Below are 27,568 nucleotides of genomic sequence, written 5' to 3' on the forward strand. Positions count from 1 at the left end.
AAATGTCATGAACATGATTGTTTTCTAGTTCTTCATTTTTAATTTCAGTGATATTCAAACAGAAAAAGATACTTTTAAGATATAAAAGGAATAGTTAGAACTCCTTACGTTTAATTTTCCTCTTTTTATTTAAGAGATTAACATCATTTTAGGTTTTTTTATGGACCTTTACAATTCATCTTCCTTTTCTAAAATAGAAGATCGAAAGGGAGAATATTTGGAAATATGAAGTCTTTATTGCGATGTGCTTTAGTGGTTACAGAATCTGGTCTGCCAAAGAAATGTTGGCACTCTTTTCTGAGGCTGTACCTCCTACTGAAATTATATAAGTAGACAATGTAAGCAGGTAGAGCAAGTGTGCAAACTCCAAACTGTCCAGGCTCTTCTTATGCTAAGGCAGAGACAGTGAAGAATTTTCAAAACACTGGTGAAGAAAAAGAAAAGCGTGAAGTAGATAGGAAGAAGGGATTATCACCAGTCACCAGCAGAAGTGAGAAGGCAATTCTGTCCTAAACAAGCTTACACAAAGGAGATTGAACTGCTCTAGGGTGCATGCATATTTAAAAATTAGGGGAGGGGATGGGGGCTTAAGGACAGGAAACCAGGAAGGGGAATAACACTTGAAACGTAAGTAAAGAAATATATCTAATTAAAAAAAATAAAAAATTATTGCAAATAATTACACACATCACACTACACATATTAAGTTTTAGAAAACAGTTTAAACTTTATCCATTGGGGCGTTCGTAGGAATAGGAAATTCTTCCTTCAAATTTGGATGATCAAAATTCTAGTTTAGAAGAAAACATCATTAAGAGAGAATGTATTCGATACATGATTTGAGGAAAGTTTTAGAGGAGAATAAATCACATAAAAGTTGACTGTAATTCTCCGGATGAAAGATCAAGGGACCCTCGAGACTGTTTTGTGGCAGTGGTAATAGAAAGGAAAGGACAGATCTGAACCATTGTGTGAAACACCTTGAGTGAGCTTCCTGAACAATTGGAAATAGAAACAGAAAGAAGGGGCTGGGGATTTAGCTCAGTGGTAGAGCGCTTACCTAGGAAGCGCAAGGCCCTGGGTTCGGTCCCCAGCTCCAAAAAAAAGAACCAAAAAAAAAAAAAAAAGAAAAAAAAAAGAAAAAAAGAAACAGAAAGAATACTAGATCTATCCATGACAAACTTCCGGGGTGCACTGGGGTGAGGTTGGCAGCGAATGTGAGCTCTTCATGTTATCTGTCATCTACGAGCTTCCTAAATACTAACAGCAATGTGTTTTCTGCTAATGCTAATACACTGCTGCCTCTCAGTTCTCAGATTACATAAAGTATGAGAAAAATGCTTGTGATCCTGCATTATCATTTTTGATTTATAAATAATGTGTTAGCGGTAGCTATGGAAAACAAGAAAATGTTTGCCTTTGTGTGTGTGTGTGTGTTTTTTTTTTTTCCTCTGATGACATTCAGACCTCACTGCAACTTCCTGTGTATCGACTCTACATTGAGTAATTGAGAGAATGATTTAATAATAAGAAGAAAATTATAGTTCAAGAGACTTAGCGTTGAGATGGCAAGATTAGAAATATCACCATATAGTTAGGATGGCAGCCACAAGATTGGGTACAATATGAGATTAGTGAAAGGAACAGACTTTGAAGGCATTGAAAATCTGTTGGAAGTGATTAAAGGATAAATTAAAGCAACGTGGAGAGATATCAATCGGAGAACTCTAAAGAAATAGAAAACAAGTATACGATATTAGCTGTCACAGGTCCCTAGAGGATGTGTTCAAAATGGGAAGATGCCAAGTAAAGGGGAAAGCTGCATCGTGTCGAAAATGATGGGTGTATACAGTACCTTTATTCAACAGAATCCACTTGTATTCGCGTGTAATTGGTGAGGGTTGAAAATGCCTTGAGAGAAAAAGCCTTCAGCAAAGCTTATAAGTCAAGTTCAGTGTTGGGATTTTAGACAAAATGGTAGAACAAAATGAGTTGCTTGAGATTCTGTGGTAGCATCCAATACGGAGTTTAGCGATTGCTTAGAAATTAAGGAAAAACAATAGTTATTATGGAAAAGAAAAACAATGTAATATAGTTTTTAAACCATAAATATAAAACCTGGTAAATTGCAACTTTGTGCTGTTATTTTAGCAAATGCTTGACCATATTAGACTAGTTACAATGAGATTATAAATTCATTTCGGGTATTTCATAAGAAAAATCTTCACAGGAAACTCCACACTTTGAAGGAATATTAGTGTCGATATCAGACTTTAGCTCCCGAAACTTGAAAGGTGTGACCTAATTCTGTATATGGAGCACTTTGCTGAACACTACCATAACTTAAATGAAGAAATATGTTCAATCTGGAGAAGGTTTTCAGTTAGGTAATATTGACAAAGAAAAATGGAGTAAAGATAACAGTTATCTAAATGATGAAGAGCATGTTAGTCAGAGGGTGGAGGATACTCAGGGTTCCCCCACCTTCTCAGAGGAGGATTAGATGGAGCGCGTGTGTGAGGGGAGGCCAGCAGAGGGCAGTGACTGGGATGTTAGATTTATAAATTAATTAATAAACGAAAAAAAAAGAATTTCTATAGAGGCACATTGAAGGCACAGAAGAAAAAACGTGGTATATATATACTTATGTCTATGGCTCTGAGATGTTGTCATACATATTGTAGTCAACTAAATAGGGATGCAATTAAGTATGAGATCAAATTTAGAAGAAAGTATTGATCTAGAAAATACATCTAAATGAGAAATGCAGGGTAGGGAAAAGCATAGTATGCTCCTCGCATTCTTTGTTGTGTCACATTTATGATATCAAAGTCATATTAAATCACTAGTAAAATGGAAAGGCCATGAACGAATGGGCCTTTTAATATAGAATATACTAAGCTAATGACAAACTTCATCTCAATCCAGCCAGCTCATTCTAAAATGTTGATATATATATATATATATATGTATATATATATATATATATATATCACATATATATGTGTTAAAATGCTGGATGTAATTATGCATTCATATTTTTGAATAAATTCTAAACATAAACAGATTCCAGAACAACTTAGCTGTACTTAGAATCATTCATTACCTTGAAGTTTATTTATAATCAATAGATAAATATATTTATGCATGTAAATCTATCAGTATTCATGTGTCTGAGGTTATAATGCCAATGTTTATTTCAAGTATTTTGAAGATTGTTAAATATTAAACATATTCTAAATATAAATACTGAATGATATTTTTATTTACATTAATAAGAAAATGTGAGTTCTGGTGAAATTTTGTGAAAAAGTTATGTTTAAGTGAAAAACGGTATGGAAAAAATTTCTTTCAGCTCCAAAATGGCAATACTTTTATTTTTAAATTAAAAAAAGTAGAAAATGATTTTCCGTTCAGATATCTGCTTCTGTACTAAGAGACACATGGAGAAAAAAATGAGTTAAGAAAAGGCAAGACTTTCTCTCAAATTGTCTTGGGTTCCGATTCAATTTTGTAATGGTGATTTTCTTGTTTTATGGCTGCTGTTGTCACTTCTAATCTCTTTTAAACCTATTATATAAAAGGACTGAAAATCTGCATAACGGGTTTGCGTAAATGTAAATCCCTTTCCATTCCAATGTCAAGAAGAGAGGAGGGAAATAATCTGTAATTCACAGGAACAGATATGGAGTTTTGCATGTTCAAACTTGAAAACCTTAGTGCACACTAGGGCTCCATCAATAGAGTAGAGATAGAACACATAGAACACGTGGCAATCTAAAGGAAAGATTTAAATATTGTCAAATTTTCTAACATGTGATCCTATTCACCCGAATAACTGTATATATTTGAATTGCATAATTAGAAGATAAATATTTTGAACAGGCATTTTTTTCTTGCAAAATTTCTCATTTAATATGCACTAAAAATGAAGTATAAAAGGAGATTTCAATGATATAATTTATCACAGAATTGCTAAACATGCCAAATGCTCAGTTACTATATATTTAATTAAAGTAACAATTGAAGCAGTTTATTACATGTTGATTAAAAAGCAATTATATGATTGCTTACTGTACAACAATATAAGTAGATTTATGTTCTGTCTTTTTCTGGTTAAAAAATGAATATACATATAATTTTTAAATATAGTTTTTTCTCAAAATGGTTTCAGCAATTCTCAGTGTTTTGACTCCATACATATATATATATATGTATATGAGAAATTTTATCATCTATCTTCCTACCCATCACATATTTATATTTGAGAATTAATGTCCACTATAAAATACATAAAATACATGAAGGAAAATGTCATGTGGTTTTACTCAAAGTAGCTTATACTTTGTAATAATTAGCCAAATATGAAATTCTTTCCTTTGTTTAAGGTTCCTTCTCTATGAATCACAACTCTTCTTGTCTTTCATTATAACATTATCATCCATTTTTCCTTTGAGACTCAGAAGCTTGTTTAAATCTGTTGGCTCGATACACTTACTTTGTTGCCCTTTGTTCAGAGAGGCTTCATCTATAATGCAACTAGGATTTAAAGTAACTATACAAAATAGGTTGACCTCAAATTTATTGTGACCTCACTGCCTTAGCCTTCTGGTCATTAGAATTACAAGCGTAAACTATCATGTCTGGCTTTGAGTCACTTTTTTTTGAAGCAATGATAGCAACAATATCATTATAATGCAACACTGAATACGGAATGGTTAATTAGGTGATGTCAAAAATAGAGTAGTAATTCATACCCAGCAAGCATTCAATAAAATGGTATGATATTGTTTTAACAATGATCTTCTTGCTAGAGTTTAGAGCATGGGCTTATGGTAAATACTGTAGTGCTGACTTGTATATGTTTAGTTTCCTCAGACTGGTCAGAGTACCTACATACATATATTCACATACATACATACATAAAATAAGCAATACATATATAACTGTATAATTCTATGTATTATACAAATCATAAACAATTGTGATATAAACACATATACATATATATGTATGCACACACACATATATACAGCCCATAATTATACAATATGTATAAAGACTTATGTTGCCATTTTTTATTTTTCAATAGACTAATTCTCAAATATTTTAACTATTACAATGATGATGTCCATATTAATATCATCAGATACACATTCTCATAAAGCTCTGTACTCTGTTATGTACTCTATGATGCTAAAACTGTACTATTATGCTGCAATTATATTGTTTTGACAAGAAAATCAGCTATGACATACTAAGTTAATGCAGTCACAATTTAAACTTCTTTTGAATGTTAGCATTTGATTCCTCACTAGCTATGTTGAAAATGTTAAGAAACTATAAGGGATTAAAAATGTGAGTGAAATTAATTTTAATAATATTTTTGTTAAGATAGGGTTTCTCTGTGTAGCCCTGGTTCTCTTGAAACCAGCTCTGTAGACTAGGCTAGCCTTGAATTCCCAGAGATCCATTTGCCTCGGCCTCTGCCTCTGCCTCTACCTCCTAAGTGCTGGGATTAATTATTTTCCTCAATTTTATATATATTTTTAACACATATGGTCATCATAAAAGGTCAATGGTGGACACTTTTATAGTGTTTTATACACAGATTCTTCAAAATATGATAAGTAAGTCACATAGCTGGCGAGAAGTAATTACATCAGAAAATATTTCTAGGGCTCATGATTACCCATCCCTAACACCTACAGCATCCACCACCACTGACCATACAATGTTGTCCTCCTATATCTGGAGATGGTATGCTTAGGCTTTATGAGTATAAACTATGTGAACAATTAACTTAGGTAAAATTTAAATTGAATTGTAGTCTAACATCATTAAACACTGATGTATTTTTGAATTTTCTGCTTTGTGTCCTGTTCTCAACTTAGTCACATTGTAATGAAAATTATAAATCTCTAACAAGGCTATAATGTAATGAAAATTAATACAGCAAGGCATGCAATGTTCCTAAAACCATTCAAAGATAATTTCCACTTGTGAATTCCCATCTTTGATCATGTGCTAGAAACCAAGCCCAAGCTAATTACTCTGCCTTAGAAAAATAGTTTCCCTTCTTCTCCATCACTTAAAAAAAACACAACTTTGCCCCTTTCAGATTATACTTCATCCAAATGGGTTGCCAGGATCATATGTTATAAACTTTTAAAATTTAATTAGCCTAGATTATTACATAAGATTTTGCCAGATTTCAGGATATGCCATTGCATTATGGAACATCTTGCAAGCCTTGAATACCATTTTAGGTAATGCATAAGGTGGCTAGTAGACTCATTGACCTCACTTAGTCTTTGACACTGTAGAAGTACAGGGGTATGCCTTGTAAATGCTCACAGGGCTCTCTGATATAAAAAGAAATCATACAGACATTTGATGCTGACACAGAGTAACCCTTGCCTACAGAGTAATATTCTAAGATACTTTTTATGGATACTTGATATTTCAGAGATTACTGAAACCTTCATATACTTTTTTGTCATAAACACATATATAATGTTTATGAATTAGGTACAATAAGAGATTAAGTTAGAAAATTAGAATGATTTATCAATCCATTATAATGAGAGTACTATAATTCTGATCCTCTTTTCCAAAACTATTTTTTGTACTAACTTTGCCCTTTTCCTGTGATGACATTAGGTCGTAGGTTTTATAGAAATATGGTAAGAAAAATCACATCAGCATAGTAATACATGGTTAGGTTACCACACAAGACCCATTGAACACAAGCACAGAGATCAGAAACATTCAACCTGTTAACGAAGAATACAACTAAATGAACAGCGATTGGGTAACATGCAGCTTGAAATATCAGACGGAAAGGTAGTACATTTTCTCATCAGCTCAGAGCCAACATAGTGTGAGAATGTCATATAACCTATAGCAGGCTCATTAAATTACTGAAACCAGGGAAAGCAAATGGGACCTGGTGATGAATGGGAGGGGACTGGATGTCAAATGCCTATTAATGTAAATGGCATGTCAGGATATGCTAATAACTTTAGATAAACTAAATCATGAGCTTTTCCAGTCTCCTACGAATTTTAACTATATGGATAAACTAAAGCCTTTAAACGACATAAATTTAGCAAAGATTCTGTTGATGAGGAATAACAATACACATCAGGCAAGAGTGTAAACGCTCAGAGGATTTCCCTCTGAGTAGTGTGAGAAAGGAGCCTTCATGTGCAGAATACTGAAGAAAAGTGAAAAAATTATTCTATCCCTAGGGATTTGCCTTGGTTGCTCAATGACATTCCATAATTATATAATCAGTTGGCTGACAGATGGCTGTGACTGGTACATGCACAGTTCTATTTCCAAGTCAGTTTTGAGAATTGTCTCTAGGTAAATCCCCAGTTGCATTCACAAGAGATCTGAAAATGGAAAGATTTTCAGGTATATAGCCTCCTATTTATTTGCCTTAACATGACCAGAAAACACCTAGTCATATTACGTGTTTTAGAGAACACAGAGTAAATGTCTTCTGATGCCAGAACAGATTTCCTTTTTAAAATCTTCAATGGTCTGAAAAAGAACTTAGACCTAAAATCTAGTCATATCTTATCAGGACAATCCTTGTTATTTACAATATTCAAGACTTTGAACTCTGTAAATAATGAATAAATTACAAGTCAACTATTTCCATGTCAGCACAATCTCAGATCCACCTCTCCGAAACTCTGACTCTTGACAATCTTTCACTCCCTCTTCCACAATATTCCCTGAACCTTTGGTACAGAAATTATTATAAAAATTTATCCACTAGGACTGGACGCTTCCACTCTTGCATTTTGATTGGCTGTAGATTCCTCTAATGACCTCTGTTGCAAAAGAAGTTGGTTGATGAACAATCAGGACTACAGTGATGTAGAAGTATAACAACAAACACTTATATGGAGTTGTTATTGTAATGGTTTGGTAAAGTGGGGGATGTAGGTTCTTCTATGAAATTCATGATGTCACTAGCACCAAGAAATTTAATAGGTTTTAGGTACCAGGAACAGATTGCCTCTGCTGTGTGAATCTCAAGTCCAGTTAGAGAACGATAGCTAGTGGCAAGGTTTGCATAATACTGCTATACCTTGATAAGTATCTTGACATTCCAGTCTTTCTTGTGGTTCATAGCCTTCAAGTTAGTTAAAATTATTGGTTATTTCCATCCTTAGGAAGCCTCTCTTGTGTTCTTTGGTAACATCAAACCTGGACGTCAAAGATAAGACATTTAGATCAATTCAATCTAAGGGGCTGCTAGGTCTTGTTTCTTCAGTAATAAGTAATTACTTTCTACTGCAACCAAGAGCAACTGTGATAGTCTTTAATGTGTGAGTCTCCTGGAAAACTTTGATCAACAACTCAAAAGAGGACTTTCTTTGTCCATACAAGAGTTAAAAGGTTTATAATACTTAAGGATGAAACAGTCTTGTTCATAAGTAAATGTTTCCTTCAATAAGGCTTTCTATTAATACTTGAAGAAATGGAGATTTATAATTGCCTCAGGGTTTCCAAGGTCGACATGATTATAATAGTTGCATTTTGATAGAACTTTTATACTTTCACTTTTGATATAAATTGGTGATTCACAATAATTTGCCTCAGATGACCCTCCGTCTAGCTATGGTTTTCTGCCACAATACTTCCACTGTTTCCAGGTCAACATTATTTCTAAAATTATAGAGTGAGGTTTCACTTAATTGGTCATCTCAAATAACTGATGGTTAATATATTTCAGCACTAAAGTTATTGTAAGGTCTGATGGAGGTAAAAAGTATGCAGTGCAATTTTCAACTTATAAGAACCTTATAAATAATAAAAGTCATCTGAGATAATTGTATTTAATAAATTTCATCTCATATCAAGATATATAAGTCAAACTTAAAAATATTTATACATTTTTCCAAGATAGTCTCAAATCTAAATTTAATTGAGCTATGTGGCCAATGAAATAAACAGCCATTCAGATATGATGTTATCACCCATTCTCTTTATTGAAGAAGACCAAATAATTTTCAGTTCACCACTGCATTAACCCTAATGGTATTTGTTAAAATTATATCTTAATCCCATCAATCATAACTTACTTTAGGAGCATTATTTAGTGGATTCCAAATACCTCAATTATTTGTGTTCTTCTTGAGGATTTACCCATCTTTGAATTACAAAACAAGATGTTATGAAATAATTAGTTCCCCTTCAAGGTAGTAGTCAGAAGATATAGCACCAAAATTGAGGCATAGCGTATCCAACCACATGGTTATTTTTACAAAGGAATTATTACATTACTTTCTTTTTTATCTCCTACATTTTATATCCTCAATTTTATTCTTTCATTAGCTCATAGTTTACATCTACTCTTGTTTTGCTATATTGCAGTATATATTTTCAGAACACCTCTCATATCCTTTGGCCAATGCAGAAATTAAATGAAAATAAATACAAGCAGGAAGGGGAAGAAATTGAGTGAGAATGTAACATAAAATTGAATCATACAACTTTGTTGGAAGGCACAAAAGTGGCTTCATTTTATGTTGGGATAAACTGGTTATAATATGAATGTTTAGCAACTTTAACCAATACACAAAACAGCTTTCTCTCTTTTCTCAGTATAGGAAGTTGTTACTTTTTAACCTGGGAGTAACTTCTCGGCATACACACTATCTCTGAGTTCTCTCATCTTGCATTTCTTTGACTCCTAGAGCTGTGGGAAAACATTGCTCTTACCCCCAAGTCACTCTCAATGGACAATTTATCTATATGCTATTCTCTTGAGTGATCCACTTTCCAAGTATAACTGACCATGAACAATCTCTCCAAGCACCACACACTCAATAAATTCAACTTACGCTAATGACTTTCTCCCAGATAACAAAAAATATTATAGTACCACTATTAAGGAATAGACAGTGTCCTCGAGCTCATTGACCAAGTACCTTAGAAAAATTGATGAGTTTCAGACTCAGTAGGAGTCCTTGTTTTAAAAAATAAAAGCAGAAAGGCATTAATGAAAGATATCCTCAACGACCTTGCTCATCCACATATGTGAGCACACAAGTATACACTCATTTGCAGACACACACACACACACACACACACACTATTTCACATAAACATACCAAAGTCTCACAACAAAAAATAATAATGTAATGAAAATAGAATAACAATAAAGTCTATGCTTTAAAATAAGCTGAGAGGGAAATTTATACCTTTTTTACAGAAAGAAATCTAAACTATTATAATATAAAAATAAATGTAAGAAAACATGTACAATTTGAAGAGTAATGATTTTAAGACCTGAATAAAAATTTATTTGGGAAATGTAGGAGAAAGCTGTATAAAGTTATCTACTACTCTTAAAGGATCAAATTTACTATATTGACATTATGATTTTTGGCAAATAAGGTTTTTAAGAGTAAGAGTAAGAGTGCCTTTTACTTAAAAATTTATTTAGGTGACAAGGTTTATCTATAAAAAGGGGGATTTTTTTTCTTAAATTTGTTTATTTGCTGAATTAGAGATACATCATTTTCTAGAATTATTTCATAATGATTCAAGGCAATAGAAGAAAAAGTATTAGGCCTACCATGAGTACTTCTTTTATTTACTTTTAATTAATATCATAAATGTACTTTGCACTGTTATATTAATAGACTGTAAGTTATACTGTATAGGTAATTAAACATGTTATTAGGTATACAATTTTCCTGATGTTTTAAAACATTATTAGATGCTACTTCTCTCTAGAAAAATAGAATTCAAAGATTGTCATTTGAAAAACAGAAATGTTGAAAGTTGTATAGTATTTATCTGTATATTTAGACACAACAGTTAGACACATGCTAAAAGTTCCAAATATAGTGTGTCCAGAAAAGGCAAAATTAACTTGATATTCAATCCTATAGACTTTTGGACAAAATATTTGTTTCTATGGCCAATTAATAATTGACATTAAAATTTGATGCAGAGAAAAGAGGCAGTGCTCTATATGATAGCTGTTTAACTGGTTATACAAAGCTAGGTACTAAAGAGTGGAAAGGGGTTATAAAGAATTAGAGAAACAGATATATGATAGGTTTCCTACACTCAGAGGCCAGGAAATGTAGGAGAAACTAAAGTTAAAGAGTTAACTTTAGTAGTACATAATGCAACCAGTCACCTTTCATAAACCAAAGAAGAATCAGGCAACGTTGGAACAAAGTAACGTTCTGCTCTACAAAGCTGCACTGATGCCCAGTCACGAAGGCGGTGACTTGAGATTGGAGAAATGGCTAAGAGTCTGTTTCCAATTTGTCCATCAATAAGCAGTTACAGTGGCCCCACCATAAAAACAAACAAACAAAACACCAGCTCAGGCAGCTACGTGTCGAACAGAAGGATTATGACGTTTGGCTTAGAGTTTGTTAGACGGAAGTACCTTGAGAAAATACAAGCTTGAATATAAAAACGGGAACAATCTACTTTTGTAGATTATAGGAACTGAAAAACGAAAGCAAACCCCTCACCAGGCTTTAAGGAATAGACCTGTGAAGAGCTTGAAGGGGCTCGAGACCCCATATGAACAACAATGCCAAGCAACCAGAGCTTCCAGGGACTAAGCCACTACCTAAAAACTATACATGGACTGACCCTGGACTCTGACCTCATAGGTAGCAATGAATATCCTAGTAAGAGCACCAGTGGAAGGGGAAGCCCTGGGTCCTGCCAAGACTGAACCCCCAGTGAACTAGACTGTTGGGGGGAGGGTGGCAATGGGGGGAGGGTTGGGAGGGGAACACCCATAAGGAAGGGGAGGGGGGAGGGGGATGTTTGCCCAGAAACCGGGAAAGGGAATAACACTCGAAATGTATATAAGAAATACTCAAGTTAATTAAAAAAAAAAATGATGACACCTGGCAGGTTGAGGCAGGAGAAGCAGGAGACCTGCCTAGGATATTCAGGAAGAGATTGGTAACAACAAAAATGAAACCACCTGTGAGATGTAAGAAAGCAGCTTAATAATAAAACACTCGCTTAACCTCATATACAACAGGGCCAAGAAATCATAGTTTGTAGGTAGCCTTCAGGAAATAAAAGTTTGTGTTTCCTGATGCTAGGGTCAAGGCCATATAAACTATACTTAGGACACATTGTAATGGAAATCAGTGTGTCCAAATGGTTGTTGAAATTAATATGTGTTTTATGGTAATATTCTAACAATTTCAAAATCAGAATCATTTGATATTCAGATTGTAATACTACATATTAATGTCTAAAGTACCTGACCCTAAGGAAATGATTTTTAGCTTGGAAGAAACCTTCAGATTATTTTATTATTTAATACTATTGTGACATTAGGTCTACTGACTATGTATATTCCTTAGAATAAATAAATACCTTAGATGGTGACAAGCTGTCTCCCAGTTTGTCCAAGATTTCTAGTGTTCTGAGGCTTGAGTTTATGGTTGACTTCATGAGTATTTTGGGGCATTCAGGTAGGAGACTGTTAGAATTATTCATAATAACTTGCCGATGAAGTCAGTTCTGGTTAGCTGGAGGGATCCTAGGAAGAAAAATGTGGGAATCAGACAAAGATGTGTAAAGTAGATACACTCATTAAGATCAGCCTTTGTATCTCCTTTCCTGAACGGGTGAGCAGCTGGTGTCCACTCTGGAGAGTTGAGCATGAAGAAGCCTGTACTGTCAGATTACAGTTCCATAAGCAGCTCCAGTTCCAGCTCCAGCCTCAGTCACATCGAATGCCATGTTACATAGCATATCTCACGCAGCTTATAAAATTATTATGGGAGATGATAGCGGAGGAGAGGTAGGACACTTTTAACTAATGGTTTTCATTTGGAGGAAAAGGAAAGACCACGCAGCACTTTCTGCCTGCGTCCCTTCTTTTTGATAAGCCAGGTGATTGAGATTGTCAGGCAAATACTATGATTTAGATTTTAGTAAATCTAAACAAGGAAATTCAATAATATTAACCAGGTGACATAATACATAACAAAACATTACTCTATTGCATGTTCATTTATAAAAATAACAACAAAAGGACCTAAATTAAAGAGACCCTGATTCCCATGTTGCTTCTGAGTAACACTGGTTAAATTCCGTCTGGAGAAAACAGTCCAAAAAACCATTTTTATCTTTAACAGACAAAAAGCAATCGTTATTATTTATTTTTATATCTATGCCTTAAAGTGGAGGAAAAGCTACAATCATTATGATATAGAGGCTACGAGAACCAAAAAATGGCCTAGTGTCACGAGGAGAATGGCGGTAAGAAGAGATTTTCAAAGTGCCTCTAGTTGTCTTTCAATTTCACTAGCAGTGTGGAAAACCACAGAAGGAAATAAGAAATCAGTTAAACCTGACAAGCTGCCCAGTCAGGGCAAACCAAGGACAGACATGGAGGCAACGGTCTTCATAGATTAGAAAGACAAAACTAAGGAGAGCTGGAGAGAGACCTATGGCAAGAACCAGGAAAAGACACTTCTTTAAAAGCCTGTAAGTTTATCAGTGGATAGTGATATTATTTAGATACATCGATGGTTATAATACAATTGGCATTGTTAGAACTTTAGTTAATAGGTAATATTAAGGAATCACTGTTGAGATTTTAGAACAAGATGATATTTAAATGAATCTTTATCTCAAAGACTAGGCTGAAATACACGTCAATAAAACGATGTGTTACATTGAGTTCAAAGTAATCTGCCAGTTGAGTGTCTAGAAGATCAAAAAACAAGTGGCAAAAATTTGAAGCTTAAGAAAAGACATTAAGTATTGAGTGTTGACATTTTTGACGTAAAAATGTTTTAAAAATTTATATCGTTTAAAGTAAATATGTATTGATAATGATGATCACATGAAATTTTTACTATAAAATATTTTATATATTTTGATTAAAATATAATTACACAAACTTTCTTCTATTTTCTCACTCCAAGTAGTCCATGTCTTCTTTATTAGTTACTTGCACACACACATACATACACAGACACACACACACACACACACACACACACAGTCATAAACACACACACATGCACACAGAGAGGGTAAGAGAGGGGCAACCATTGAATCTGGTTTTTTTTTGTTTTGTTTTGTTTTTTTTTTTTTGTAGTTTCTGTGCTTATGATTTCAGGGCAGACTACTTTGTATCAGATAAGAAATTAGCACTTGTACTTGGGAGACCATTTTCCCCTTCTTTCAGCATTATTGGGTGCCAATATTCTTTAAGAGTGGGGCTTCATCACTTCTTGTCCTTTTGGCTAAGATCAAGTGAAGAGTGGGACTTCAACCTCTGGGATTCATCTCTTACTCCTTAGCTAGCATGTCGACAGATGTCATCGTCGAAGCCTTGTTTAAGCAGCCATTTATGAGAGACATAATGTCATACCAAACTCGCTGGTCCTAAGGCTTTTACAGTATTTCTGCCCCCTGTTCTAAGGTACTCCTTAGCCATTAGGCACATTAGTTGTGTTAAAGGTAACCTGTTGAGACTGGTTTTCCCCCATGATCCTTGATATCTACCTCGTGTCCAGTTTGGGTTTTCTATAATGGTCTCCATTTGCCATCAAGAAAGAGCTACATTAACTTCTAGTATAAGATTTTTCAATTTAACATTTATCTCTAAATGCGTTATCTCCTTCAAATTCCTACCATCTGGGCTCAGGGAACCCTACTGAAGGAGAGGAGAAAGACTGTAATAGCCAGAGAGGAGGAAGGACACCAAGGAAGCAAAGTCCACAAAATCAACATGAGCAAAGTTCATATGAACTCCCAGAGACTGAGGCGGTATGCACAGGTCCTTCCTGGGTCTAATGAAGTCCTCTACTTACAAAATACAGGTTCTAGTTCAGCATTTCCTATGGGATTCCTTGGTATGTGAATCAGTGGGTCTGAGTCTTATGACTTCTCTTGGCTTCCTTTGCTCCTGTTTCTTTTGTACAGTTCTGATGACGTGGTGTTTGTGTTATATTATATTTATTCATTTTGTTATTATCCCTTAGAAGCCTATTGACTAATGAGAGACAGAAAGGGAGCATGGTAAGGAACTGGGAAGAATAGAGCTAGAAAAAAGTGCAATAAGGCTATACTATGTAAGAAAAATTTCTTTTCAATAAAAGGAAAAATTAAAAGTATACTTAAAAATCCAATAATTCATAGTGTGTTTTATCAACTAATATAAGTGTGCACAGATAATTAATATGGGTATGTCATATCAGTTATCCCAGATGTTAAAGTATACAGATAACAAGTTACAATTGTTGGAATTTACTATAACAAAGCTAAAAGAAAATTCAGGCTGGAAAAACTTCATGTTATATATGAGGACCTATTGACTCTCAATTTTGTTTGATTTGCAAAAGCTTAATATCACATACACATACCTACATATATATGTCTTAGGATGTAATTATAAATTATTCTAGTCAAATAAGTGATAAGCCAAGAGGATGCACATTAAACCTAATAATTTAGAATGTCAAATATTGTTTGTACATTCATATTCTGACATTTATCCTGTTGATTCAATAAAAACTTACTTGTACATCTAATTTCTAGGCTGCCAATTTGGCACCAATTGTTAAGGCTTTTGCACATCTTCCAATGCCAAGTTTACAGAGTTGTCAATAATACTTAGTGTAGGCTGGAGGCCTTGTCCGCTTTTTCCCACCTAGTCTGGCACGTTGTGTACTCACATTAGTGAGAATTAGTGGATACATCTTCAGATGTTCCTAGAAGACACAATCACATGGCGAAGGCCTTGATCCTCTGCCTCCCATCTTTAGTCCCTCTACTACAATGTTCCCTGAGCCTCAGGTGAAGGATAAGCTTAAGGGAACTGGCTTCTACAACACTAATTTCAATGTTAATTACAATATAATTACATCATTTCCCTGCTTACCTCCTTTTAACCTGTCTCCTGTCTTATTTGCCCCTCCCATGCCTTTTCTCCCACTATCTCTCAAACTGTTAGACTCTTTTTCTTCGATTATTGTTACACATACATTCATACAAATATACACATTCAACCTTCTGGGTCTTTGTTGGTTGAGTGGTTATGGTTTCAGGGCTAACCGTTTTGTTCCAGATAACCAATTGGGAAAATGACCTCGTGGACAGGCTAAATCTACCTCTGTCAGCAATCAATCACAACTTTTTGAACATTATTCTAATTACACAGATTCAATGTCAATCATCCATCTTTACATGTCCTTCTTAATTTTGGATTGTTAGACTGTTTACTTTTAATTTCAGCTTCTATTGACAAGCTAAAATGGTATTTTATGCCTTCAGAATATAGCTATAAAACTTTCACTCCATGATATCAATTGTAAGATCAGGTTAAACAGTTAATTATGAGAAAAAAAATCTGATTTGTTTTCAATCGCATTCATTAAATTGCAATCCAGGGGTCTAGCTATATTAGTGAGCATAAATGCAAACTTGTATTCCTTTATATTACTTAAATTCTAGCAGATCTTTTACAACATTTATTACGGGAATATGAAAAAAATGTTTTCCAATAAACATAAAACAAAACTCTTATTAAAACTATGCCTCAAATATTATTTTCTGCAATTGAATTATTTAATGGGTTTCCTTGAGAGGTGTTATTTTGATATTATTTCTTAGAATGTACCAAACAAACTGATGTGATTCCATAAATGTATAACATAACAAGCAAAATTTGACACTGATATCTATCATTTATTCTGTAGCAAAATATCTTAAGTAATGAAAGTTAATTTTTAAAAGTCATGCTAGGATGGCAGCAATCTCATGGATTGTTAGTGTCTATCCTAAGGAATGAGTTGTTAAAAATTTATATAAAACATCAGGAAACCAAAATTCTTCACCTATCCCCATTAGTGACCTTGTGTTCTTATGCAGTTGAAAGTTTTGAAAGTTTTCAAGGCATTGGTGTTCATTTTAATCTTAAAAATATGCTGTTGCTGACATAGACTTTAATCTAAATTTTTTAGGAAGAACCAAAATTAAAACTGAAATACTTGATTCTTATATTTATATAAATATACAATTTCATATACACTTTAATCCCAGAGAATCTGGAATTGACCACAACAACTTATAGACATTTATTTTTAACAAATACAGTCAGTTTGAATCATTTTTCAAATAACCAATATATTTTTGTTTTAAGAGAACAGATTCCTATCATCTTTTAACAGTTGACTTTCAGGTTCAAAACTATTCTTTAATTTTGTGTTTATGATTTTAACATTATTTCTATCTTCCATTTTTTTCCTCGAAGCATCACCATTTACCCACCTTGCTCCCATTCACAATCAAGAACTCTTTTAATCAATTTTTATTACATTCATATATGTACACACTCATATACACATGTATATATATATAATGTATGTTTGTATATAATATACAAATATAACTTGCTCAATCTGTATAATGCTACTCATGTCTGTTCAGGAACTTTGGGAAGAATCCTCACATAATTGGATAAACTGCTGCTACGAATTTATTCATTTAAAAACGTGCAATTACTGGGGCTGTTAACAATAATTATCAAAAATAATATCCCAATATTTGCCAAAACACTAATTCTAAAGCGATGTTTTGTCTATCTCGACTTGCTCTTATGATAATTTTTAGTGTATGATTGTTACACTCTAATTACAAACAACACAAAGTGTGAATAATAAATATTGAACGATAGAGAAGGTTTGATAATCAGAATACATTAAAAAAAGTTTGAATCTTGGCACTATCAACAGAAAATTTCTTTAACTTTTCTAAATCTGATATTGTATTTTAAATAAGTAATGAATTCATATTATTTTATCATAAATACGTTGAATTTCCAGTCAAAAATATTAACTAAACTTTTGCATAACTTGCTTTAACCAGATTTAAACTGGATTTTCATTCTGGTGACATGATTCTTTTGCAGTTTTAAACCGCATACTTCTTATATCATAATAAGCGACAAGAACAGACAAAGTGTGAAGTATTTGTGTATTTTCAATCACAGAAGTATGCAAAGTTTCTCCTAAGCAAATGAAAAGCCAGTAAAAAATTCATGCATGTGTGAAAGTCTTTTCAGAGAAGTCTACCTCAATTTGAATTTTGAAAATTTTAAGCTGAATTTAAGGCTGTAGAAGGAGGTATGAAAGAGGAGACCTCATACCTTCAGAGTTTTCAGGGTTATTATCAAGTTTATTTTAATTTATAGACTGTATATTTTATGTATTTTAATATACATTTGCATGCCTTTAGATCTATCACTGGGGAAGTGGAGGCAGGGGGATCTCTGTGAGTTTGCGACCAGTCTAGTGTACAAAGCGAGTTACTGGTCAAAAAGTCAAAAGCCATAAATCAAATCAATCAAATCAATCAATCAATCTTTTTTTTTTCATTTTATTGAATTGTGTCTGCTAATCAGTCTATCCGGTTTCTACTCTTGTAGGAGCCAAGGCGGATGCATGATACACGTGAACAGTACCAGAAGAGATGGACATGGAGATGGTGGACATTGGAGACTGAGATGGCGGTGATAGAAATGGAGATGGTGGAGACGATCAAGATGAAAAGGCAGGCAACAAGAGAGAACAGTGGTGACTAAGGAGAGAACTCAGCTTTTTGCAGTGGAACTCTGAATGTTGAGAACAAATACGTACATACTCTCCGTGACTTATGTATCAGTACATTGTAAGATTTCCTGAACAATGTCATGTAAATTATTTACGGCATTCTAGTAAAACTTCAATAACATATTAAGTTTCACTACAAAACACAGCGGAGAATGCTTTCAAAGTGCAAGCTAAACTCTGTATCATTTACAATTGTGATTAGATGAACAACCACCCATTAGCCCTGTACTGTCCCACATGAGTCACAATCTAAACGATGCTAAGCCATTTAAAAACAGAGATTTGCCTTCCACACCCAGTTTAGAATTTAATTTTATATACAAGGGCATTTAAGAGCACTGAGAGACCTTAAAGTTAAGATTATTATTATTATTGTTGTGTGGTTATGCCCCCAGATAGAGTGGAGGATGTTGTCGCAGCTCCCGTGTGCAGGTCAGCAGAGTGGGTTCTTTCATTCCACCTTAATGCAAATTCTGGAGATTAAACTCTAGCAGTCATCCCCTCACAGAAAGTTTGTTTAATCATTGAGCCATCTTGTTGGGCCTATCATATATCTTTTAAAAAGATCATTTTTATTGTATGCATATATAAGTGTTTTGCCTGGACAAATGTGTGCTATGCCCACGGAGACCAGAACAGAGTACTGGATCCCATGGAATTGTAGTTATAGATCGCTGTGAGCAGCCATCTTGGAGCTGGGAACCAAACCTAAGTCCTCTGCAAGAGTGGCCCGTGCTTGAACCGCTGAGCTGTCTCTCCAGGTCCACCAGTATGCACTTAAAGTATTTCTGTAGCCGAGTGTTATCTGCATGCAGAGCCCAATGCTGTAAGCATTGGACCAACATAGGCTTTATCTGTAAAAGTCCCCAAAAGAAGTGGAACTCTGCCGGACTGATTTCCAGAGTGGCTGTACAGCCTGCGATCCCACCAGCAATGGAGGAGTGGTCCTCTTTCTCCACAACCTCACTAGAGTCTGCTGTCACCTGACATTTTGATCTTAGCAATTCTGACTGGCGTGAGGTGGATTTTCAAGTTGGTCTTGACTTGCATTTCTCTGAGGATGTTGAGCATTTCTTTAGGTGCTTCTCGGCAAAGCAGGTTTCCTCAGTTGAGAATTTTCTCTTTAGGTTTATACCCCATTTTTCAGCAGGATTATTTGATTCTCTGGAGTTTACCTTCTTGAGTTCTTCGTGTATTTTGTGTATTAGCCTTCTATTGGATGTAGTGTTGATAAAGGCCTTCTTCCCAATCTGTTAGTTGCTGATTTGTCCTAATGACAGTGTCTTTTGCCTTACAGAAGCTTTTCAATTTTATGAAGTCCCGTTTGTCAATTGTTGATCTTAGGGCATAAGCCACTGGCATTCTGTTCGGGAAATTTTCCCCAGTGCCCATGTGTTCTTCTTCCCCACTTTCTCTTCTATTAGATAAGAATCTGTCAATTGCATTCTTCTACATTCAGACCGACAGTTGAACCAGCAATCTGGCAATTCCTCAGAGAATTAGAAATAGTTCTATCTGAAGATCCAGCTATACCACTCCTGGGCATATAACAAGGACACATGTTCCACCATGTTCATAGAAACCTTATTTATAATAGCCAGAAGCTGGAAACAACCCAGATGTCCTTCAACAAGGGAATGGATACAGAAAAATGTGGTACATCTACATAATGGAGTATTACTCAAGTAATAAAAACAATGACTCCGTGAAATTCAAGGTCAAGAACTAGAAAAGGCCATCCTGAGTGAGGTAACCCAGGAACAAAAGAACATACATGGTATGTACTGACTGATAAGTGGATAGTATCCCAAAACTCGTAATGCCCATGATATAACCCAAAGACCGTATTATTGTCCTTTCCTTTATTTGATAGAGATAAAATATAAGCAGTTTGTTCTAACTTTAGGTTTACCTATTTATTTATTTATTTATTTATTTATTTATTTAATTGGTTTATTTATTTACTTATTTACGTACATACACATACACATAAAAATGTATACAGCATTGGTTATGAAGGTTAGACATCTTATAAAATTATATTTATTTTAGTTTATTTATATAATGCATAATGTTCAGTGTTAAGAAGTAAAATAGGCATGATATTGATTAAATTAAGTGACTGTAGGCGCAATAATGAAACGTTCTTACTTTGAGTGGTATGTAACTTTTCTTCCTTTAAGCTAAAGAGAATCTACTTCCTAATCCTTCAAAGCCTACTTGTCCTGGGGACATAGCTTAGTGACAGAGACCTCCACTCCCATGTGGTCTTAGTCACGGCTACTATTTTTATGTCAAAACATCAAGGCCAAATCAAAGCCAGGAGATAGAGTTTATTTGGCTGTTTCTGTTCATCATTGGAAGAAGTCAGAACCTGAGCTAAGCAGGGCAGGAACCATGGAGTCAGGAGCAGATGCAGAGGCCATTGAGGAGTGATCCTAACTGGACCTTTCCACCTGCTTTATTCACCCTGTTCTCTGGTTGAGAGCCCAGGAGCAGGAGTGTCAGACCAGAGACGGAAGCATCCAAAATGGGCTGGACCCTTCCACATCAGTTAAGATGAAGAAAACAACTTACATTCAGAGCTTATGAAGTCATTTTCACTTTCAGTTGAGATTTTCTCCTGTTTGATTGCTCTTTTTGATTGTATAGAGTTGACATGAAGCTAGCCAAGACATACATGTAGGAACCAGAATTCTCTCTTAACCACGATCAATCACCAGAAGAAGGAAATATAAAGCTAGAGACCATTCTTCAGTACATGTCAATACAAGCACATCTCACTGCAATGTGCACACAGTAAAATGAAGTCCAATTCAAAGTTATCTATAGAGAAACAGAGATAAACTTAGCAGCTGGAAATTAAATGGAATTGGCCCAAAGAAGCAATATATCCACAATACAGAATCTTCTAAATTTGAGAATGTATAGATCTGAAGAGTATAAAAATACATGAAGAAAAAAAGAACAAAGCAGAAGAACCCAATACACACGCATCCTCACATAAGAAAACCGATTTAAAAGCAAATTCAGAAACCACAATGCGTAAGCAAAAGATCTGAAAATGATTTTAATGCAAAGAATTATTCTACAAAATTACAGAGAAATATTCCCAAAATCGCAATTTTCAAAGATCATAATTTGTGTACAATTGCAATCATCAAGTGGTTTAGCTACATGGACACCTTACTGTTAGGATGCATTTGCTATACTCAAAGGTGTCAAGGCCAGGAAAATCACATGCAGAGCTAAAACTGTATTTCCTGCATGTTTGACCCAAACTTCGTTGTTTTCAGAAAGGCATATGGAGTGATACACTTTTGTTTTCTGATCTTTGAACACTGGATTGGCATACCTGCTAAAGAGACTTATTTTTTTACATCTCTTTTCTCGTTTTCTGCTTGTGCTTATAAAATCTAAGCCAAGAGTATCCACAACCTTGAGCAAAAGCTCTCACATAGCACTCCTTTGCATGCAAAGAGTTCAACAGCAAATTCCTGTGGAATAGAGCTATATAATTAAGCCCAATATCGAGGCTTAAAATATTATCTCTAAAAAGCAACTTTATCTTTTTATATTTTACCATCGAGGTTGTATTCTTCCCTCCGAAGTTTTGCTTTAAACAAGGTATGTTTTTATTGGGATTAGGGCCTAACTTTTGCTTTAAACAAGGTATGTTTTTACTGGGATTAGGGCCTAACTTTTATGTATTTTGTACATGTAACCGAAAATAAGTTTGGAGTTACTATTATAAGTCCAAAATGTTTGGTAGAATTCAAAATGGAATCTCATGAAGAAATAACACAAAAGTGAAATTCAGGAAGCAAAGAGAAAGAGCATCGGGTGGAGGTGGTAGTAATCAGAATGAATCTTATGTATGCATTAACTTGTCAATGAATAAATTCAGTAGTCTTTTAAACACTCAAAACTTATATGCTTAAAATATATATTCCAATACTACATAAATCTTATAAAATGCAGAAACAATAATCGTAAGTATATTCATTTCCCTTTAAATAGAATTATATCTATACACAGTGCCAGTGTACACATATCCAGACATTAATAAAAATACATCTCAGCACCATTCAGAATAGAGACATCCATTTACACAGATTTACATTTCTGGTACATTAATAAGTTCTAACTTCGAATTCTTAAAAGCTGAAAGAGACTGTTCATTTTCTATAAATGTACCCATCATTTTCTTATCTAAATATTGACTTTGATGTTGCAGACACATTAATATAGTCAGACCACATACTTATCCCACAGACAGCTTAATAACTTCTTTACAATTTCTCTTTAGCATATCAAAATATGTTTTATGCTCAAACTTCACTTACTAACTCAAACAATTTCATGATTTTTGACATTATCAGCAGAAAATAGCACAGTGGAGTTTCCCATGTGTTACAGACAGTTTGAATAAGTTTCTTCCTGCATGCATCTGTAGTGGATATCATGAGATGTGTTGTCTTTCAAAACTGCCAATTTTAAACTCGAGTAAACAAAAAGAGTTATTGAAACCTGAAAGCCAACACTCACTTAAGCTTTTGGTGGATTCTTGGGTGTTACAAATCCACAGTTAATTAACATCAACCAATAGCTGTTCTTTAAACAATGCCTATTCTGGGAAAAAACATTTCAGATATGCTGTTTTCTCCAATGTTTTCTTTATCACACAGACACAAACTAAACTAATGCTGGTAACAATTACCAATATTACAATAACACTATTTGTAGCAACCACTAAGACTTGTTACCGTAACATTCTAGAGATGGTTTTAAACACTTTATGTAGATTGTCTCAAAATTTACTCTGAACAAATAATGTAAATTTGGTTAGAAAACAGGAGCAGTTATTTATCTAAATTAAACAACATTTTAAATATTTTAATACAAGATGAAGAACAACAGCCTTAGAAACCCATACAATGTTCACAAAAATGTCTCCACTTAATTACTACATTACTTTTTCCTTAGTGTAAAAAAAAATCCATAGAAAGGTTTGATAAAAAATAAATCATTATATGTTAAATTAGATTTTTTAAATTTTTTATTGGTTATTTATTTATTTATATTTCAAATGTTATTCCCCTTCCCTGTTTCCCCCCGCCCCTCAAATCCCCTATCCCATCCCTGATCTACCCTGTTTCTGTGAGGGTGCTCCCTCACACACCCACCCACTCCTGCCTGCCTCACTGCCCTATATTTAAATAAGTGTTTGCTTCTCTGCTGTCCCCTATTTATTGTGAAAGACCATTCAGAAAGAAAGTAGGAACAGGAAGCTAGGAAGCTAGAAAGCTTGGAAGCTGAGAAGTGGGGAAGCTAGGAAACTGAGCTTTGAAAAGTCTTCTCAGGGACAATGAACAAGCGTTGGAATCAGGAAGCCAAGACACTGCAGAGGATCTGCATGTGTACACTAGTCAGTTATGAGTGCGGAATGGTGTAGGGTTCATAATTCTACTTCTCACTGCTGATCTCTGGTCTATGATAGCTTTAGGAACAGAGAGAATCATTGCCTTCTGTTGTATACCAACTGGTAACAATACCAGGATCCAGTACTGATTCTGTAGTCAAGCAGATGGCCTTGGCTAAACAAAACAGTTAACACATCATGAATCAGAAAAGCGATTGAGATGTGGGATGGTTGATAGTCATGGTAAATAAAGAGGCAGGGAAAGAGAGAAATCATGATTTAGTATACTGTGAAACTACCAAGTAATAAAATTCATCAAAACAATAAGCATGCAATATGAAGTTTGATAACATAATCTAAAATATAGCCCCTATTATAATACATTAACTGACATTAGACAAATACAGATTAATCAAATCATAGAAAGAAAACTAACATGCAAGAATTATTGTCTAAATTATAGAAATTGTAGGACCCGTTTATCACAGAGAAACTTGGTGTACAGTAAACTTCTCTTGGCTAGACTTATTGTTTGTACCAGTGAGAACACAGTGTTTGTGACTGACTATATCTTTATAGTGTTCTTTATGAATTTATTGCTCATCTTATGTAAAGGAATTCTGCAGTTATCCCAGCTCAAATTATAAAGATAATATAACTATGTAGAATGTTGACCAAAAAGACCCATGGAACCTGTGATTTGTAATGTGTTGTTTCTGTACAGGGATTTTCAGAGTAAGTTACTAGTTTCACTTAGCATTTGTTTCAGACAAACATATACTGATATAGAAGTAAGAAAATTGGGGGTATTGTACCATTTTCCAACAATCAGGCACTGAGCGTATGTCACAATTCTTCTGCCTGCTTCTTTACACAAGTGTGCATAAGCTGAAGAGAGGCCCAGCTAATAAGAACACTGTCTACTCCTCCATAAGACCCAGAGTTATTTCCAGGTCAGACCTAGCAGCCAATAACCATCCATACGTAGCTTTACTTCCAAAACACTGACTGCCTTTTCTCGCCTCCGCGAGAAAAAAACAATGTACACAGACATACAGGCAGGCAAAGCACTCATATATGTAACAGCAAATGAATAAACCTTTAAAATAAATAAAATAAATATGTAATTCTCTATCTTCTTCTTTAGACCTAACACTTCTGAAATTCATTTAAACTGACTGTAATTTTTGTTATCACTTCTCATGATAACGAAGTCTAAAAATAACATAGAGAATGTTCTAAAACGTTGTTACATTTGAAACCAGCTAGAAATAAATTCTCTAAAACAAAACTTGGTAATTCGCTGAATATAATAAACCAGATTTCTCCAGAGCGTATTGATCTTTGCAGCGAATCGACAACTAACCATCCATGCATTTCAAATGCATTGCTCTACTTAAACCAAGAAACAAATGAGCAATGACAACAAGAAAAACAACTACAGATGGACAGAATGGACAGAATTATGGTTTCATCTACTTACCTCCAGTTTGAAGTAAACCAGGCTAAACTTTTGCAGAAAGAGATTTTAAAATTCATTTAAGATATTTAGATATTAAAACAGCATGCAAACCTGTTTTACAAAACATAATTAAAAGTCTGGTATGACTTTAATCTCTTGATCTCTATGGGAACGTAGAATATACGAGTAAACATTTTCAGGAAATTAATCATTTAACCTGAAAAATCGGAAAATAAATTGCAGCGCATTATTGCAAACTGAAAAAATCTTACTTGCAAATGTAACTTCTTTTTATGTGACTTTCCTAAGCTATACAACGCCTTTCAGCAGATAATTTATTCTGCTCTTTATGTCAAGTGTAATAGAAGCACAAAATACCTGCACATGGGAGAGATTCCTCAGAATTTGACTCTCTCACCCTCACATCTATTACTTACTTGCAGAGTCTAGTTTATGTTGTAATTTCTATGATCCTAAAACTTATCCAACCACTGTCAGCAGGTATTTGCAGGTGTTTGCCCAGAGAAAGTTATTGACAGTTTGTTGCAACACAAAACACTTTCTTTGGCAGAGGAAATTAGCTACAAAACCACAGCAGAAGTGATGCTCTAAGGCATTGATGGTTCACAAGCTGTGAAGGCTTAATTATTTATTACTGGTCAGGTCAAGACTAAGTCTTCTTCTGCAACACATTTCCCATAGAAGAAATAGTTCTCAGATTTTAGTTTCTCTGGATCTTAGATGTGTGCTGGAAGCGGTAAAACTATACTAGGTCTTGTGGGCATTTAACTTCTGACAGCTGGGAATGCTTCTTTGTGAATGCACTTGTTGCTCCTTAAGTGAGAGTTTCTGAAAAATCCCCAAGATGCAGCCTCTAGTCCTGCTATGTCAATGTCCATCTGCATTAGAAGGAGGTCAGAAGACCATAGACTCCCAAGGTGGAGGTGTCCATGTACTCTTTGCACAATGGGTTAGCAAGTATGTAAGTACAAAGAGAGGTAAGTGGTGGAAAGAAGAGTCAATAACAATTTTAATGCATATAATTTTCATTACTTGAAAATTGACAATATGTCCAATTTATCAATTCTCAGTACACTTATAGAGAAGAAATATCGACATAAATGCAGAGAAGTAAGTCCTGTGCTTTTCAGGGAAATAAGAAAAATTTCTGAGCTCATGAAAAAATGTTCTAAAATATTCATATAATCGAATTGTATTACATTCTAGATTTTCATATGCTATATATATGGAAGAGTAGATGTAATTTTTTTATTAATATTGATATGATGGGGTATATATAATGCTTCTATGACTTCTACTTATTAAATGTAAATAAATATTAATGACTATTCAAATTCAAACACAGTGAAAATATCCTAATATAGACATTTCAGTAACTTCAGTAATGTTTTACATTTTGTGTTTGTGTGTGTGTGTGTGTGTGTGTGTGTGTGTGTAAGAGATGTTTCAGGCAGAGACTAGGAAAAAAGCAGCAAAATATGGTTCTTTATTTCTATCATGTTATCACATAAATTCCAGGGAGTAAAATCAGGGAACTATGTTGAATATAATCATCTTTGGGGCACAGTCTCTCTGGAAACCAGCTGGCCATGCCAACCAGGGAACCAAGTGTGTAATATTCACTTTTCCATTCCATCCTCCAAATCGACTCCCAGCATTTTATCCTCACCCCAATAGCAGACTACCTGTAAGGACCAGTCTTTCCTTTCTTCCTGTATTCGCTAGTGACTTGGAAGATCTTCATGATAGAAGATCTCACTCTCACTTACCCAGCATTCTAGCCAAGCCCTATTCTGTTTTTTTTTTTAATTAACTTGAGTATTTCTTATTTACATTTCGAATGTTATTCCCTTTCCCGGTTTCCAAGCCCTATTCTTTTAGGTCAGCTCCTAATACCTAGAAACAAGTTCCACATCCCAACTACCTCAGCTTCATTCACAGAAGCATTCACTGCCTGGTAACTCACAGACACTACAAGCTCTGAAAATTCAGAGACAGAAACAGGAATCAAGGAAT

The 27,568-nt window shown here is 34.4% G+C and overlaps 2 long non-coding RNA genes across 3 annotated transcripts; one reads left to right on the forward strand and one right to left on the reverse strand.

The window, feature by feature from the left end:
* Positions 1-702: 702 nt before the first annotated feature.
* LOC120097076 (uncharacterized) lies at positions 703-11,572 on the reverse strand. The gene is made up of 3 exons (XR_005494271.2): positions 11,177-11,572; positions 8,108-8,226; positions 703-2,038 (listed from the first exon to the last, which is right to left on the reverse strand). It is a non-coding gene; the product is annotated as an uncharacterized LOC120097076 (long non-coding RNA).
* LOC134482012 (uncharacterized) lies at positions 11,529-25,660 on the forward strand. Of its 2 annotated transcripts, none has more exons than XR_010058021.1 (2): positions 11,529-11,666; positions 18,464-25,660. It is a non-coding gene; the product is annotated as an uncharacterized LOC134482012 (long non-coding RNA). The 2 variants fall into 2 exon arrangements; XR_010058020.1 differs by lacking the exon at positions 11,529-11,666 and adding an exon at positions 11,826-13,512.
* The last annotated feature ends 1,908 nt before the right edge of the window (positions 25,661-27,568 follow it).

Source organism: Rattus norvegicus, chromosome 15 (assembly GCF_036323735.1).
Source record: "Rattus norvegicus strain BN/NHsdMcwi chromosome 15, GRCr8, whole genome shotgun sequence".
NCBI classification, from domain to species: Eukaryota; Metazoa; Chordata; class Mammalia; order Rodentia; family Muridae; genus Rattus; species Rattus norvegicus.